Source organism: Manis pentadactyla, chromosome 4 (assembly GCF_030020395.1).
Source record: "Manis pentadactyla isolate mManPen7 chromosome 4, mManPen7.hap1, whole genome shotgun sequence".
Classification (NCBI taxonomy): domain Eukaryota; kingdom Metazoa; phylum Chordata; class Mammalia; order Pholidota; family Manidae; genus Manis; species Manis pentadactyla.
Window position 1 is genome coordinate 183,586,419 of NC_080022.1, and position 19,046 is coordinate 183,605,464.

At 47.8% G+C, this 19,046-nt stretch overlaps 1 protein-coding gene across 1 annotated transcript in view; it reads left to right on the forward strand.

The window, feature by feature from the left end:
- Nucleotides 1-10,760: 10,760 nt before the first annotated feature.
- Nucleotides 10,761-19,046, forward strand: part of RPL38 (ribosomal protein L38) — a 47,908-nt gene continuing 39,622 nt past the window's right edge. The window contains exon 1 of the mRNA XM_057501672.1: nucleotides 10,761-10,764. The gene's annotated coding sequence lies outside the window, so the exon portion shown is untranslated. The remainder of the gene's footprint in view (nucleotides 10,765-19,046) is intronic.

Here is a 19,046-nt window from a genome sequence, read left to right on the forward strand (position 1 = left end):
GGGGGGACTTAGTGAATTTATGTGTATGAAAGCGTCTAGCAGAGAGGAGGGCCTTAAAAGTCATTCTGCCCCCACCTGGGGCCTGTGTGACTTTGCGTCACCTCCGTGTTCTTGTTCGGGATGCCACGTCTCACCTCCCTCCTCTCCTCTCCGGTAGGTTCCCTGAGGGTGGCGCCCATTTAGATGCATCTTTATATTCCCCGTGGCACCTCCTGGCCTGGGACACAGCAGGCCTTCAGCAAGGCTGACTGTGGAATGAATCAGTTGCAAGCAGGAACCACTCATTTACAGCAAGTCTGGGGCTGCCTCTGAAAGCTGCCTTCACGGGTGAGCCAGGATGGGTGGGAGGGAGGCACTGAGCAGGCTGGTTCCCCCAGGCTCTGGGCCCCCAGGCCAGGCCAGGCAGAGTCTACAGCCCTGGGGACACAGCAGCTGGACACAGGGAGGCAGAAAGGGGGGCTGCCAGCAAAGCCGGGGAAGGGGAGGCCCAGAGCTGGAGGCTCTGGCGGGAAGGGGAAAGTGGGTGGAAACCAGGGCTGCTCCAGGAGCCAGACCCCAGCCAACACGCAGAGGCCTCCTCCTGCTGCTTCTCAGGGACAGTCACCGCGAGGGGAACAGCTGCTCTCAGCTCTAGGGAATCATGCAGTCACACCGGCCAACACATTAGCAAAGTGTCATCCTGTCTGGGAAAAGCATCCTCGTGTGCAGGGAGCTTTCTGCACCTCCCAGCAGAGCCAGCTGCAGGCTGCGGGCCGGGGCAGCCAACATCACCCCAGGAGCCACTGTCCCCTTCCAAGGAGGAAAGAGACCCTGCCTCAGTCAGGGCTGCGGGCCAAGGGCAGAGTTCCCCCACCCGCCTGGCCTGGCTCAGCAAAGCTCCCAAATGGGGGCCAGCTTTGGAACGCCCCCTGTCCTTTCTTCCGGTCCATCGACATCGCACTCCATGGGACTGCGCCACTCCAGGGTGACCTGCGTGCACTGCCCAGCGCTGCCTCGGGGCCGTCTGGGGGTGAAGGAAAGCTGAGGAAGGCTTTCCTTCCCCTTCTGTACAAATTCTGTCTCCCCATGGTCATGATGTAGTTCCCCAGGAAGCAGGACCTGAGAGGAGCTGAGAAAGAAGTACAGGGGACCCCAGCAGGGGAACAGGGAGGGCAGCCAAGAAAGGGGTGCTAATAAGGCAGCTGCCAAAGAGGGAGACAGGGCTTGATCCCAAGGGGTAACTCTAAGAAGCAGTGCAAAGCCCACGACTGGGAATAAGCCACCCCCGGCCTCCCTGTAAAGAGTGAGCAGGGGTGTTGACATCCACTCGCAAGTGTCCTTGGTTGAGGGCTGCTCCTGGAGAACATTAATTCCAGGCTTTCTGACTCACTGCACGTGAAGGGAGCAGGGTCTTCCAAGGCACGTGGTGGCCCCCCCACAGGTTCCAAGGGGCTGAAGCCCGCAGGTGGGAGTTAGCCTGCAGGGCATTCAGCCTGCGTCACCCTCCAAGGCTCAACATGCATTTGTGCTTTCCAAAAGCATTTATTGAGTACCTATTAGTTTGTGCCAGGTACTCAGAGAAGATCCAGAGAAAATGAAGTGATTTCAGCATCTCCTGGGCGGTCGGGCACAAAGCAAAGCCTCCCAGGTCAGTGCTGCGGCGAAGGCATGGCTAACGTCTGACCCGGCGCAGGAGAGGGCCTGGGGCCGTCAGGAAAGCTTCCACAGAAGGAGCAGGCTTTGTTCTGGGTGACTTTTAATATCCTCTGGCTATTGATGACTCCCCAATTTATATTCCAGCCTTGAAGCACTTCCCTGAATTCCGGACTGGTAGACCTAACTGCCTACTTGACATTTCCACTTGGATGTTTAATACAGAACTAAAATTGATTATCTACCACTACATAACAAATGACCCCAAAACTTGACAGCTTAAAACATCCAACATTTATGATCTCACAGAGATTCTGAGGGTCAAGAGTCCAGCAGTGGCTTAGCTGGGTGGTCCTGGCTCAGGGCCACTCAGGAGCTGCAGTCAGTGTGCTGGCCAGGGCTGGTATCATCCAAAGGCTGGACTGGGGGATCTGCTTCCAAGCCCTTGCACATGGCTGCCGGCTGGAGGCTTCAGTTTCCTACCGCCTGGGCTTCCCCGTAGGGCTGCTTATGATATGGCAGCTGGCTTTCCCCAGAGCAGGTGACCCAAGAGGGAAATAGAGGCAGAGAATGAAACTGACAGGAGGCACAGCCTTCCAAACCTCATCTCAGAAGTGGCACAAATCTTCTGTTGGTGACACAGAGCAACCCTGGTAGAGTGTGGGAAGGGTCTACAAGGTGTGACTACAAGAAGTGGGAGCCACTGGGGTCACCCTGGAGGCCGTCAGCCACAGGATCTCAAACTGAACTTGTCCCAAACTTCTGAAATCTCCCCCTTTATCCCCGAGAACTTCTTTCACCATCTTACATGTAGCAAGTGGCAAATCCATCTTTCTGGTTGCACAGGTCACCCTCTTGCAGACATCCTTGACACCTTTGCCGTTCTCCCCATGCACTATCCTTCAGCAAATCCTGGTAGCCCTGCCTTCAAAATAAATCAGGATTCTGACCTTTGTTCATCACCTCCATGGCTACTATGCTGGCTTAAGGCACCTGGTTTATTATCTTTCCCCTGGATTGTTGCAGTGGCCTCCCAAGTAGCCTCCTTAATTTCATCTTCCAGAGTCCTACAGCCACAGTGGTCCTGTTAAAACTCCCCTGCTCAAAATCCCCCATGACAGTAAAAAGTCCTTACAAACATCTATAGGGCCCTCCACTATCTGACCCACCATCACCCTGATCTCATATTCTACTACTAACCTGCACACATTCCATCCAGCCATCCTGGATATTCCTCACACACTCCAGACACTCTCCTGCCTCAGGGCCTTTGCACTTGCTGTTCCCTCTCCCTGGAAAGCTCTTCCTCCAGGGCTCTACACAGCTGATTCCCTTGTTTCCGTCAAGTATTTACGCAATGTCCCTGCTTAGTGAAGCCTTCCCTGGCACCCCCTACTTGTAAGATTGCACCCTGACCCTTCCCATCCCCTTCTCTGCTTTGTTCTCCACCACCAGACCATATTGTATTTGGCTTATTTTTCTTGCTTGTTGTCTGTCTCCCTCATTAGAATGTAAGCTCCAGCAGGGTAAGGATTCTTCATCATGTTTTTCACTGTGCTATTCATAGCATCTAGGAGTGTGGGAGACACATCACAGTGCTAAAAAATACATGATGAATGGAAGGAGGGGCTGTGAAGGGGCTAGGGTTCAGTTATCTACTGCATTGTAACAAGCCACTCTAAACTGAGAGGCTTAAGGCATGTTGGACAGAACTTGGAAAGACTCATCGCTGCTCCATGTGGCAGTGGCTGGGTGGCTCAAAGGCAGGTTGACCCCACAGCTGGGGCTGGAACCATTTGAAAGCTCACTCATTTATATCTGGCAGTTGTTGCTGGCTGTCATCTGAGACCTCAGCTGGAGCAGCCCCCCAGACACCACACTGGCCTCTCCATGTGGCTCTTGGCTTCCTCACAATGTGGCCGCGAAGGCCTAAAAGCAATTGTCCTAAGAGACAGGAAGTCGAGCTGCCCGTTTCTTAAGGCCTAAGCACAGAAATTGGTGCAGCGTCATTTCTACCAACTCTATCAGTCAAGCAGTTGCAGAGCCCGGATGTAAGGAGAAAAGACCCAGACTCCACCTTTTGATGGGAGAAACAGCAAAAAATTTTAGGGCCAGGTTTTAAGACCTCCACGGAAGGGGAAAGGAAGGCAGCATGGTCCAGGCACCTACTTTGTGCCAGGCTCAGGGTAATGTTCCCACTTGTCAATACAGGGGAAGTGTCTGCCCACATGTTGCATTGTATAAAAGAGACATGTGTGTGGTATGCATCTGCTCCAGAACCTATGAAGTCCAGTTTTGTTCCTCTAAATCATACCACCTTTCAGAGAAGAGAGAGACATTCTTGATAGAGGGAGAAGTCTGGGCCAAACCCCAAACCCAGAAAAGAGGGTGGAGAACAAGGGCCCTATGCAAAGGCTTCCGCGGCCTCTCAGACCCCATCGCCTCTCCCACCCCTGAGCTCGCGGATCCTTCAGAGATGGTCCCTGGGCTCCAGAGAACCCATGCCACCCAGGAGAGAGGCTTCCGCTGTCGGGTTGTGAGCCCACTGAAGGCAGGGCATATCGCCTGGGCTGCTTCCGCATTCTCCGTAGACTCTGGCCAAGTGCTGGACACCTGCCAGGGGCAGCATAAATGTGGTGATCGGTGGAGGTGCTGGCCCCATGATCTACCTTCCCCATGCTAAGATTTGAGGACTGAAAAGCAGAATTCCCCTGAGAAGCAGATTCAGTCTCAAGCCCGGGGGCATTCTGAATCTTTTCCAAGAGAGCTTATTAGTCACAGATGGACTAAAACGACTTACTTTTCAAGCGGTAAGCACCATGCCTTTGCAGCCCAAAGAAAGGATCAGACCAGAGTTTCTCAAAGGGGCACTACTGACATTTTGGGTCATGTCATTCTTCATTTGGGGGGCATTGCAGGACATTTAGCAGCATCCCTGGCCTCTACCCTTTAGGTGCATGTAGCAACCAAAATGTCTCCCGACATTGCCAGCCTTCCCCCTGAGGGCAAAACTGCCCCAGGCTTGAGAAGCACTAGATTGGAGTGACGCTAAAGCAGCCTGATAGGCAATGTTTTCTCAGTTCTGGCTCTGATGATTACTCCTCCAGCTCAGTCGTAACTGCAGGTCCTCTTCACCATCTGGACGCTGTGAACATGCACTTGACCATGTAGCTCCCCTCACGCTGATTACTGGAAAACAGGAGCAAGCGTGATTCAGTGTCTGCCCCACTGGGGCAGGTCTGTTTAGTCTACTTCTGTTCCATCCTGCATTCTTTCTTCTCTCATCCAAATTTTTCATTTATATTGGTCTTCTTATATTCTCTGCATTCTGTTGTCTGCCCTTAATCTTTTCTAGTAAAAAGGAGGATACAAAGAAAAAAATAAATAACTGCTGTCCAGGGACATATCCAAAGGGATGACATCACAGAGAAACCAGACACTTGTCCAGAGGGAAATAGGACAACAATACTAAGGGGCCAGGAGGAGGCAGAACCAGGCATATCCAAGCTACTCGCAGGGCAAGACAGAGTGCGGGGAGAAGCGTGGGGGTGACCCAGGATGACCTTCTAGAAGGACAAATTAGAGATAGAGGCTGGCATGGTCAAAAACTCCCCCTGGGAAAAAGCCATGTCCTGCCTATTTCCTGTTCACAGGAAGATGTTTTAATTGATGGTGTGGGCCAGTGGCCAAACCCAGCTAGCCAACCATGTGAATGAACCATCTGGAAAGTAGATCCTCCAGCCCCAGGTGAGCCTCCTGAACTGATGCTCATGGAGCAAAGCCTGCCCAGTGTGCAGACTTATGAACAAAATAAATGCGAGTTGTTGTTTTTAGACACTAACTTTAGGAGTGGTTTTTTATGCAATAATAGATAAGTGGAAATCTTGGTTTCATCACTTAACCCCTCCGAGGTCCAGTTTCCTTATCTGAATTGTGAGCCTTAAAGGGACCATCTGAGCACCTGCATGGAGAAGGGTCTCCAGTATCACAGGCAGTTTGGTATTCCTGCAAAGGAGGGCAGGTACAAAGCCAACACACAGCCATGCCTCTGGGACAGTCAGAGGACAAATTAGACACGAAACCGTAACAGACCACGGAATGTACAGTCCTTCATCCAGAACTTCTTTCTGGGGCTCCTTGGGTATGCCTAAGTGAAGACTAGAAGGAGGCACAGACCTGTAGGAACAGGTAGGAGGAGACACCCCCAGACCTTGGCCCTGGCCCTTTTCTCTCCCTTTGTACCCTCTCTCCAGGGCTCTCCTCTGCCCCCAGGCTGGATTACTCTCTACAACCCCAGGCAAAGCATCTCCTCTGACTCCCCCGTGTGTGTACACCCCCCTGGGTGCTTCAAAGACCTTTACTCAATATATCCAAATCTAGTCCTGTGCCCACCGCCACCTACCCACCACCATCAGCTTGACCTTCTCCTTCTCTTCCTAGCTAGTGAATGGCTCTGTCCAGGGCTATGAGTTGTAAAGTGGCCAGCCTGCCTCTTTCTCCATCACTCCTGCATCCTAAATGTCACTGAGTCCTGATGGCTTTGCTTCCTAAATACCATTCAAACCGGTCCACTGCTCTCCATCCCCAGTGACATCCCCAACTGTCACCTGCATGGACCACTGCAGTGACCCCCTAATGTCCCTCCCACCATCTGTCTGTGACCTCCCACCTATTATCCACGCAGCAAGAGCAAGCTTTTCAAAATACAAAACAAATCATACTGCCTCTCTGCGTAAAACTTTCTGCTGATTTCTTAGCACTCTTAGGACAAACAATCATAGCCTGACACCACCTGGAACAGGCCCTACAAGGTCAGACACCTGTCCAAGCTGCCCACTGCATCCCAATTCACTCCCACCCCCTGCTTTCTATGTTTCAGTGCACTGTCTTTCTTTGGTTTCTCAAACTCTCCATGCTCCCTCCTGCCACAGGGCCTTTGCACATGCTGTTCCCTCAGCCTGGGATACTCTCCACCTCATCCACCTCCACACACACTTGCTCTCTAACTGGACCAACTCCTCTCTATCCAGCCCCACTGGGACCAAGTGGTATCTCTCCTTCATGGAATTAATATCCATTTAGCTTTGCATTCCTTTGTGTGACTCTTTGATGGATGTGTTCCTTCCACACTAAACTTGAAGCTCTTGAAGATGGTGACAGGTTTTTGTTACCATTAAGACCCAAGAAGATAGTCCAGGGCTCCAGCACATAGTAAGCACTTCACAAGCATTTGTTGAATGGACAACAAAGTGGAGGAGAGGATGTTGGGAGGCAAAACAATTAATGGTCACTTGAAAAGGTGGGCAGCATTTCATGGACTAGGTGGGATTTGAGATGACCTTAAACATGAATAGATTTTGTATTGACAGAGGCATCTGGGAGGCCATTCTAGGCACATGGAGCAGAATAAATGAAGAGGTAGGTACAGGGTGGTGTGTGTGTGTGTGTATGCATGTGTTTTGGGATGGATAAATAGTCAAGCTAGTGGAGGGGCAGGTTGCGAAAAAGTGGGACACCAGGTTTGATGGCAGGCAGAATACTGAGGGTCTTAGATCCAGAAAGAGGAGGTATGCAAAAAGAATAGATTTCAGAGCACAGGTGATTCCAGGCAGGCACTCAGCAGGAAGAGAGGATGCAAAGTCTCCTAGCAGAGGGAGTGGGGCATAGGGGCAGGGACGGCTGGCAGGCCAGTTAGGAAGCTGTTTGGCACCCAGGCATGCTCTGATGAAGACCTAGGTGGTGAAGACTGTGGGCATGGAGGGGTTGAGGTAGATAAGGAGACATTAAGAAGAAAGCCATCCACCAACCTGGTGACGGCTGTCTGCAAAGGACCTCAATGTAGGAAGGGTCTTCCTCCAGCCCATATCATAAGAAGCCAGACTGTCAGGCAGATGGCAGAGCAAGGCACTGGTGTGACACGCAATCTCTTTGTCCTTATATGCTCTACGCTCTACTTCGCATCCCCTACCGACCAAGCAGATCAATACCGGCCATCAGGACTGGTGCCAGCAACACAGGACAAGGGTTGGCTGTCTGGAACAGCCGGAAAATCCAGTAGAGCAGGGCTGCCTGGGTGACTTATTGCTTATTAATAATATAAATATGTAAATGATATGGGGGCCATATTGATCCTGACATGTGAACCATCCATCATGAAGTTAAGGAACAGAGTGTTATAAATATCAAATAAGTCTGCAGCCTAAGATATACCAAATAGGTGGGCAAAGGCTGCACAGGCCCCAAGGCAATTTTTAAAATGAGAGAAAAAACCCAAAAATGTGTGAGGGTGTGGGGGAGGGGGGAGAAAAGGGGTCCCGCAGAGGAAAAGGAGGTGAACGTGTGCAGGGAAATCTAGACTGAAATCTCCCCCTTTTCTCCTTCTCCGTGGGCAGGAAGAGCAATCAGCAGATTTCCAAAATCTCTTACTCGGGGTCTCCCAGCCTGGAAAAGCACCCACCCAGGTGTGAGGAGGGTCCCTCTCCACTTATGCCCAAGCAACAGAGCTTATAGGATAAGCACACAGGCTTGGAGTCAGGCAGGCCTGGAGTCAAATCCCACCTCCACTGTTGACTAGCTTTGCAAAATCCAGTGTAAGAATCAGTTTACTCATCTCTAAAATGGGAATGTTGGAACCAACCCGCAAGGCTGTTGTGGAGATGAAAGGAGACAGTGCCTATGACTCCCGCATCTGTGGTGGTTTTAATTACTGTGGCAGAGTGGCCTGGGGCCATCAGCTCCCGCAGACCTCTCCCTGCTTTGGGCCAGAATACCAAATCCCTCCATCGTGGACACCCTACCACTACCCTGAGAAGGTCCGCCCAGGGGAGTGGACTCGCAGGAATGGGTCCAGTGGGGAGGGAGCAGCCCATTCCTGGCCACACCCCTTATTCCCCAGCTCAGGTCTCCTGGCTGATGACGTTTGAATGCCCACCCACCGGAAATGGGTCTAGGGAAATCAGTGATTTGTATGTGGTCTCTGCCTGCAGGAACTTCAAGCTAGAGATGGCACCTAACTGGTGCCACGAAGAGGGGCTCAGTGCCCTGGGGGCTTATCGGTCAGCGAGGTCATGTCTGATTGAACGGGAGGTGAGCCGAAGATAGGTAACAAGAAGGTGGAATGGGTATGAACTCACCAGCCCGGCCCCGTGCAGGGTGGGAGGTGGCAGTGAAGCTCCCACTCTTGGCAACCCCATGGGAACACAGGCCCATGGCTGTGAGTGGGCACCACGCCCCTGCCACAGGGGAGCCAGGAGTGACCCTGCTAGGAAAGGCCCAGCCGGAGACTCAAGCACCCGTCTGTCCACACAGCACTGACTGCAGGTCCCGGAGTCCTCGTACAGGGGGCCTGGCCCTGCTCAGCTTCTGGGAGCCTGTCCCCAGATCAGGTCCCTCAGGGGACACTCAGCATGTGCAAAAAAGTTCTAGCTCTCAGGGCCAGGATCAGGGTGAAGGCCAGTGAGCTGAGTTAGACAACTGCAGGGTCACATCCTGCTGTTATTTAGTTTTTGATATTTTGTTCAGTGTTGATTTTTTTTGCATTTATTTTGTTTTATTTAAAAACAATGCATTAAAATAGTACTTACAGTGTTTACTAAGTCTTGGGCACACCCTTAAATTTTGTGCCTGAGGTGCTGCCTCACCCTAAGCCCATCCTGTGAGTGACCTTTTCCCCGTTATTTCTCCTCCTCACCATCATGCCTCTCTCCTGTTTCCAGTTGCCTCCAGCTCACTTCAGCTGCTTTCCCAGTTTTCTGTCATTGGTTCCTTTTCTAGAGGCTGATTGCATCTGTCCTTCTCAGCACCAGCCCCAGGGCCTCCAGGACCCACCTGGATCATGATAAGCCTTCATACCTGGTGGTGTAGGACGTGGGGGTGGGCAGGTCCCTCCGCCTAGGCATCATGGTGGAGAACGCCTCCACCAGGCACAGTCCGGCCCACTGCCGGCCCCAGGCTGACTTCCCGTTCTCATCTAGCATCACCTAACTGCTCACCAGATCCTGAGCATGGACAGCGGTGGCCTCATTTGACAGGTGGGGAACCAGATACCAGATGCCCAGAGAGGTTAGGCGATTTACCCAAGGTCACACAGCTAGTCAGTCAGTGCATCTAGGACGTGACCAAAGGTCAACGACTCAAGCAAAGTGCTACTTCACCAGACCCAACAGTTCCCAGAGTGTCACCCTGGGAACCCACATTCCATGGGCCTCGAGTTCATGAGGCTTGAAAGAATGGGCCTCATGGCCAGCCGGGTTTACCCTGCCAGGGTGCAAGGAGACCAGGCACAGAGGGACGTTCGCCGTTCAGGAAAGTCCTGCAGTTTAAAAAAATTAACTATTTGATTTTGTTTAACTTAGCTTTTTCCAAACGTATTGGCTACAACACTCTTTTCTTCATGGAGCATCTGCCTGAGCCAGTGCTCCACCTTCCACTGCTCAGGAAACACCGACCCCTTTTTACCTTGAGTTCTCCAGCCAGGTCCAAATGCATCCTTCCAGGATCGAAACCTGAGCCTTTACCACCATGCTTCACGCCCGGTTCCAACTCAGCCTGCCCTGCCGGGAGAGGAAGGGCAGGAAGGAGGCTTCAGGAGAGGCCAAGGCTGGGCTTCCGCGTTTCACCTTCCGTATCTCCATGGTGTCGGACTGTCTCACCCTGGGCCTGAACCCTTTGGTGAGAAGGGAGGGAGGCGGGCACAGAGGATGAGGGAGGGAAGCATGTTTCCAGCCCACACTGCCCACCCTAAGCTGAAGGACACCTGACAACGTCAAAAAGAGGAGATTCTGCACACATTGCCCTGTCATGCCTCTTGTATGCCCCTCCCAGTCTTCCTCTTGCCACGCCCAGGGCCACGACCCCCAGCACCCCACTGCCCCAGCCTGTAGGTGCACACTAGTTAAAAGGCATCTCAGTGCCAAAGGCTGTGTCCCTGCCCTGTGCCTTAGCCACACGGGCTTTCTCAACAGGCGATCTCTTGACTCAACTCCCCTGCCTCCCAGAAAGAGAAGGAGCCGGGTCAAGGTCCTGCGAGCTCGGCGCCCACCCAAGCCTGCGTGCGATTAGTGTTCAGCCCCTTCGTGGTAATAGGCCCTCTTCATGCCGGTTTGATTTTATTATTATGCCAACGCGCTTGCTTAATTCTCTGCTGTCTTTCTTCTGCACTGTTGATTTACACTGTTAGTGTTTTAATTATACAATTCAGCACTCCTTAAAAACATGAAAAACTGCTCAACTTTTTCAAGCAATTAAATGGCAACGGAGTATATCAGCAGATCTGAGACGAGATAAGTAAATCAAGCAATTAAAAAACTCATTTGGTGAAAATGTAGCAACTCACCTAAAACAGTGAGACTTCCAGGGCCCTCCTGACAAGAACATCGGAGAGCGGCGGCCCCTCCATCTCGCTTTCCCCCTCTGCCTCCTGCTCGCCGGCTTCCCCTGCGGCCTGGGCTGCCTCCGTCACCTCGGCCCAGCCAAGGGGCCAGCCAGCCCGGGGCCACCCAAACACGAGTTTTAACCTGGCCACTGAGCAGCTCCCACACTTGGCTGCATCATTTCTCTCTCGGCCTGTGTCATATCTACAAAAGGGTCTGCATCACTTAGTGTTTTTCGCAGTTTTTTTTACCTTGGTAAAATACACATAACATAAAATTCATGTTAACCACCTGAACTTTTTTTAAGTGTGCACTTCAATGTATTAAGTATATTCACATTTTCGTGAAACCATCGTCACCATTCATCTCCAGAACTCTTGACCTTGCAAAACCGAAGCTCTGTACCTACTGAGCAGTAGCTCCCCATCGCCTGCTTCCTGCCTTGCTGGTATCACAGCCTCTAGGCTGCGGGGCAGGGGAGCAGGTCCAGGGGAGAATGCATAGGACTCCACTGCTAACAGAAGGAAGCAAGCATCTCTGTTTCCATCTGTTTGAGCTATTGGGCTTCTGGGTGAGGTTTCATTTGAGTAAAGAACTCTGAAGATTATTTTTTGGAGCCTGAAAACTAGACAAGATGATCTTAGAGGTCTTCTGGATTGGAAAGAACCAGGCTAAGGGGCTTGAATTTCCCCGTAAGCTCTGCCCACCAGCAAGGATGGGGGACCTGCCTGTGAGTCCAGCGCAGGACAGAACAAGTCCCCCCAGTGGCTGGGCGCACCCCAGGGATGCAGCCTCCCCCACTGGCCTTCACCTGCCCCCTTCCCCACGCGCACTACGCTTCATGACTCCAGGCTCCGTGGAGCCCACAGAACCAGAGACTTTCCACGGACTCCAAAAACGAGGGGGGGGTGAGGCGGGAGGGGGCACAGGAGATGTGCAGCTGCCACACCAGGAGCCAGAAAGGCTGGAGGTGCCACAGGGCGCCTGCTTGCTGGCCGGGCTCTCTGGGAGAAGGAAGATGATGAGGAAGAGGCGGGCAGGGGAGGTGGGGCCCGGCGCTGGCTCTGAAGGAGATGGAGAGGCCGGGGCGGCTGCCTCTGTCAGCAGCATCTGGGTCAGGGCAGCACCTCCATGGGCGGGCATACTTCCCCCATCCTTCATCTGCCAGCTGGCAGGATTATAAATGCCGAGGGCAGCGCCCAGAATCTCCGCCATGTTGGTCTCCACAGGAAGAGGCAAGGCCAGTGACCCTAGCATTTAACTCTGCCACTGGGGCTCAGGCCTCCTACGGGAGAGCAAGAACACCCCGGAGAGGTGCCTGGATCCAGCCGTCCCCCAGACTGTCCCTGTTAAAAGGAACGTGGGACATCCGGGCTCTCCCGCCCTCAGAGAAGCAGGGGTTCCTGCTACCACTTTCTTTTCCACCTGAGTCACTTCCTTTTAACACACCCCAGGGACCAGCCAGTCAGGCTCTGAAAACAGTGTCTCCCAGACATGGTGATTTCTCGTGATGTCTCTCCCCTCTTTTCTAGGAGAACAAGGTCCCTGGGTCACTGAGTCCGGCTTTGTGTCTACACTGGGAAGCAGGCATGGGACCCAACCCCTGGGCCACTGAGTCCGGCTTTCTGTCTACACCGGGAAGCAGGCATGGGACCCAACCCCTGGGCCACTGAGTCCGGCTTTGTGTCTACGCCAGGAAGCAGGCATGGGACACAACCACATACAAATGAGGGGGACAGGGACACACGACGTCCAGCTCTTATAGTAACTTCCAGTCCCTCTGGCTCCAACCCTGCCCAGACGCCGAGCCAGACCTTCCACTGGGCCAGGCTCACTCCTGTTCCAGGCCACGTCTCTCCTCCCCATCAGTCCCCTGCCCCCAGAGTGCCCCCACTTTGGGCCCACACTCTCCTCAAGATTACTTCCCCTGAGAAATTTCTGTTCCAAACGGTTTCTACCGGCTGCTCTTTGTAATTCCAGAACCTCCATTAATCATTCTTAAGCCCTTTGAATGCAATATTTTCTCTAAAAACCGAAATTTCTTCACAACTGTGCACCCTCCTGCCATCTCCAATTACCCGCTCCCATCAGTCATTAACATAAAGCATTAACATAAAGCGTATCTATGACTTCTAGATACCTTGATTCATCTGGCTTGGAGTTCTCTCCCAAATGCCCCGAAATGGGCTGGGAAGTGACCTGGATGGGGGTGGGGGAGGAGCACACGCACCTCACCCAGTCTCAGAGTTACAATGTTAGGGCAGAAACAGTCCTGATGGTATTAAATCCAACTCTTTCTTTTTGCAGGTGAGGAAACTGATGCCAAAGAGATGAAGTAGCATCCCTCCTCTTCCTCCAGCCACCCCAGGCAGCATCTCCTCAAACTAGTTGACAGTAATGCTCTGCAAAAAGTAAAAAGTGTGTGTCTGGGCGGGGGTGCATAGAACCCAAGAAATCTGCAGTCAAATAAATTTTGGAAAGCCTAAATATTATGCTGCTCTCTGGCATATTCACAATGCAGAGTAGCACATCAAAGGCTTTTGAGAAGTCTCAGAGTAAAAAAAATCTGTTAACTTTGTATAATCCTAAACTCCTTCGAGCATAACTGTCTTTTTGGCTCTAGGCCGCCTATATTAGTTTTTTGTTGCTGTATAAAAAATCATCCTAAAACCAAGTGGCTTAAAACCACAAGTGTTCATTATCTCACATTATAATAACAAGGAATCTGTGAATGGCTTGACAAGGTGGCTCTGACTCAGAGGCTCTCAGGAGGCTGTAAGTCAACATGTTGGCTGGGGCTGCGGCATCTGAAGGTTGGACGGGGCGGGAAGATCTGCTTCCAAGACTGTGCTCTCACATGGAGCTGGTTGTTGGCTGGAGGCCTCGGTTCCCCGTCTTGTGGGCCTCTCCCAAAGGCTGCTGTGTGTCTTCATGACAAAGAAGATGGCCTCTCCCATCTGAGAGAAAGAGAGAGAGAGACAGATGGAAGTGTCAGTGTCTTTTGTGAAATATCCTTGGAAGTCACACACCATCATTTCCACAATATCCTATTGGCTGCACAGGTAAGCCATATCAGAGTGGGAGAGATTATACAGGAGGGTGAATATCAGGAGGTGGGACTCGTTGACAGCCGTCTTGGAGGCCAGCTACACCACCACCTATTAACTCTACATATCTTGAGAACTGCCAACCCAGAACCTACTCTATGGGGATTAAAATAGAACTGAGAAAGGTGTGGCTCTCCCAGATCCTCCACTTGATATAACAAAGATGAGATGCCACAGATGGCCTTGCCTGGCTTAGCTTTCTCGGGACCAGACCACAGCCCTCAGTTTTGCCTGGTCTCCTCCTTCGTGGAGGCTCTATGCTTCCTCCTTGATGGTTCAGGCGGACACCAAAGCTTGGTGTCTTAGTGAGCCAGGGTTTTCCAGCCTCCAAGGCAAGGCCCAAAGCCAACATTCAAAATAAATGAAAGAAAAACTGACAGAACTATATGAAAAAATAGAAAAATCCACAATCATATTTGGAGATTTTAAGACCTCTCTTTTAGTAACTTGGTAGAACAACTAGAAAAAATTGATAAGTATAATAGGATCTGAATAGCACTGACAACCAATCGGACCTAATTGGTGTTTATAGTACACCATCTAACAACTGCAAAATAAATCTTCTTTTCAAATTTTCATGAAATATTCAAGATAAGCAATATTCTGTGCCATAAAATAACTCTCAATAAATGGAAAATGTTGAAATATTGCACAGGATATTCTCTGGCCACAATAAAATTAAATTATAAATCTAGTCAACATGAGATATCCAAATATTTGCAAATTAAACACTATACATCTTAATAGAAGGGAAGTTAGAAGACATTTATAATTGAATGCTAACGAATATACATGAAAATCTGTGGGATAGACTTTGTTTCCATTAGTAGAAAACTAATTGCTACAAGAATTGCCCTCCTATTGGAAGTAACTAGAAAACTGGACAAAATGTAAGAAATAACTTTTTTTCAGATATTGGATAACAGACAGGACATAAAAGTGATTCCTGGTATAAAAGAAAAAACAAGGTACACTCCAGCTTACCACCAAGAGGATTTCCAAGCCCCAGCAAGGGGAGGAGGAGCCCAAACAGAGCAAAGGGTCTGGAAAACATGAGAAGAGACAAATTGGAGCTTGTGGGGACAGAAGACTAAAACGTGGGAGGCAGAACACTGGGCAGAAAGGAGATGCAAAGAGAGAGAGAGCACACATACAACTTTCAAAGGGAGTCACCATGAGTCTTTGGTTATTGATCTGCATGTGTGGAGATGGTAAAATTCCATTAGGCAGGGGAAAGAACCACTGGAAAGCAGTAGGTAGCACAATGCCTGAAGGTCACACTGGATGAGGAATGTTCACCAAGCTTGTTTTCCCACCAACCAGAATGGCAGGACTTCCTAATACACAGGGTATCAGAGAGTGTCCTCAAAAAGCTATTGATTTAGTAGTGGAGCTAAATCAGCTCCAGACTAAATGATCACCTGGGAAAGCCTAAACAATTTGAAAGCGAGCCTTAAAAGCATCAAACTGATCCAAGTAGCTTCATTATGTGCCAGAACAAAATCCAAAATATTTTAAAGAAAGAAACAAAATCCAGCACAAATTCACAATGTTCAGCATCTAGTCGAAAATACCAAGTCATGAAAGGAAACAGGAAAATATGACCCTCCACAAAGAGAAAGCAGACCCAGAAATTACAGGTATGCTAGAATTAACAGATAAGAACATTTTTAAAACTATAACACATACTTAGGAAGCTGGAGAATATAAACGAAACATAAACATAATGAAGAAAGAAATTAATTATATTAAAGACTCAAAAAGATCTTTGAGACACCAAAACAAAATGCAATATCAAAAATAAAAAGTAGACATTCACTCAAGGGGACTAACAGCAGATACGATACTACAGAAAATCAGTGACCTTGAAGGCATAGCAATGGATATTATCTAAAATGAAGTACAGATAGAAAAAGACTCAAAACAGAAAACCAAAGGTCTACAGGACAGTATTAATGTTCTAAGCTGTGTGTATTTGAAATTCCACAAAAACAGAGTGGCAGAAAATATATTTGAAGAAATAATGGCCAAATATTTTCCAAATTTGATGAAAACTATAAACCCAGAGATACAAGAAACTCAGTGAATCCCAAACAGAGTAACCATTAAGACACACACACACACACACACACACACACACACACACAGCAATTGCTTAAAACCTGTGCCCACAAGCCACAGGAAAAGACATTTCAGAGGATTAAATACAAGAATTACAGCAGACTTCTCTTCAACAATTATGTAACCTAGAAGATGGTGGAATTACATCTTTACGGGACTGAAAGAAAACAACTACCAACCTAAAAGTCTATAACTAGGGAAAATATCTTCCAATAATGAGGGTGAAATAAAGGCTTTTTCAGACATTCAAAAGCTGAGAGCACTCATCACCAACAGTTCCAAGCCTCAAGAAATGTAGTAAGATATTCAAGCAAAAGGAAAATGATACCAGATGGAAATCTGAATCTGTGCAAAGGAAGGAAGGCTATCAGAAATGCTTAATATGTAGGTATATATAAAATATATTTTTCTCATTTTCCAATCTTGTTAAAAGATAATTGACCACTCAAAGCCAAATAACATTGCTACTTCTAGCCAAGATAGAGTAACAGAAAACAGATTTATTCTGAGAATTCAAAATGGAACAGCCACTTTGGAAAGTTTCTTATAAAGTTAAACATACATTTATCATATGACCCATAAACCCCAATATACCTGCTCAAGATAAATATAAACATTTGTCCACACAAATGCTTGCACATGAATGTCCATAGCAACTTTATTTACAGTAACTCAAAGCTAGAAACAATTCAAATTCCATCAACAGGAGAATGGATAAACAAATTGCAGTACAATGTAATTCTACATAACAACAACACAAAACTGATACATGCAATAGCATAGATGAATCTCAAAAGCATTACAGTAAGTAAAAGAAGCAAGACACGAAAGACTACTGCCATAGACTGAATGCTTGTGTCCCCCAGAAGTCACGTGTTAAATCCTAACCCCCAAAGTGATATTATGCAGAGGTAGGGGCTCTAGAAGTGACTAGGTCATGAGGGCAGAGCTCTCATGAATGGGATTAGTTCTCTTATAACGGGCACTCAGAGAGCTCCCTGGCTTCCCCCACCATGTGAGGGCACAGTGAGAAGATGGCACATATGAACTAGGGAGTGAACCCCACTGGGCACCAAATCTGCCTGCACCTTGCGGATCTTGGATTTCTCAGCCTCAGAACTACGAGATCTAAGTTTCTATTGTTCAAAAGCCACCCAGACCATGATACTCTGTTACCGCATCCCAAATGGACAAAGACAGCAACACACTGTATATTTATATGAAATTCTAGAAAAGGCAAAACTATGTGATAGAAAGCAAGTCCATGGTTGCTGTAGAAGTGGGAAAAGAATTACTAATAGAGACACAAGGGAACTTCTTAGGGATTATGGGAATGTTTTATATTTTGGATGTGGTGGTACTCACATGAGTAATTAGATTTGTTAAAACTCAGTAAACTGTATACTTAAAATTGGTGAGTTTCATTGTATACAATTTAGTCTTCAATAACCCTAATTATTTTTAATCTGTGGGATGCCACTAAAGCAGTGCTTACAGGGAGGTTTATAACTTTAAGTGAATTTATTAAAAAGGATAAAGTTTTAAATTAAGTGTCTAAGTTTCTACTTTAGGCTGTTAGAAAAAGAAGAGAAAATTAAACTCAAAGTGAACAGAAGAAAGGAAAACAAGAAAATACATAACAGCAGGAATCGATGGAACAGGAAACAGATAAACCATAAAGAAATTTAACAAAGCTCAAAATCTGCTTTTTTAAAAAGATCAGTACAACTGATAAACATCTACCAAAGTGGATCAAGAAAAAAGGAGAAAGTACAATTTACTAGTACAATGAAAAAGAGGGGACATCACTACAAATGCTACAAAAACTCAAAGAATCATAAAATAATATCATCACCATTACACCAAAAAATGTGTCAATTGAAATGGAAAGGACAAATTCTTTGAAAAACATGAAGTATCAAAACTGACTCAGGAAGAAACAGGAGAATAGCTGTATAACCTATTGAAGAAATTAAAATTCTAATTAAAATTTTTAAAAATCTTCCAACAAGGAAAACCCTAGACCCAGATAATTTCACTGGTAATGGTATCAACACATAAAAAAGAAATAACACCAATCTTACATAAAACTCTTTCAGAAAATAAAGAATGAGAGAACATACCCCCACTCTTTTTATGGGATATGCATAACCCTATACCTAAAACCTGTAAAAGATAATGTGAGAAGGAAAATTATAGATCAATGTACCTTATGAGCATAGTTAAAAAAAAAAAACTTTAACAAATGTAAGCAAATTAAATACAGCAACATATAAACCAGTAGAGCTTAACCCAGGAATGAAGGATGGGTTTAACACTCTAATATCAAGCTATGTAACTCAGTATATTAATGAATTAAAGGAGAAAATGCACGAGATCCCAAATGATTCAGAAAAAATACTTAAGGAAATCCAACACCCACACCTGATTTAAAACCTTCAGCAACTAAAAATCAAAAGATAAATCAAAACATAACCTTCAATCAGTTAAAAGGCATGTACAACCAAGCTATAGCTAATGATACTTAATGGCAACACACCAAATGCTTTTCTCCTAAGATTGGGGAAACACAAAGATTTCTGCTCTCATCACCTATACTTAACATTATACTGGAAGCTCTAGTCAAAGAAATAAAGCAAGAAAAAGAAATAAAAGGTGTACTTCTTAGAAAAGAAGAAAATATTTTTTACACATGACATGATTGTTTATATTATAAGAAAAAAAACTAAAGAATCTACTAAAAAACTACTAGCACTAAAAAGTTAATTTAGCAAAATTTCAGAACACAGGCTAGTATGCCAAAAAACATGTTTTT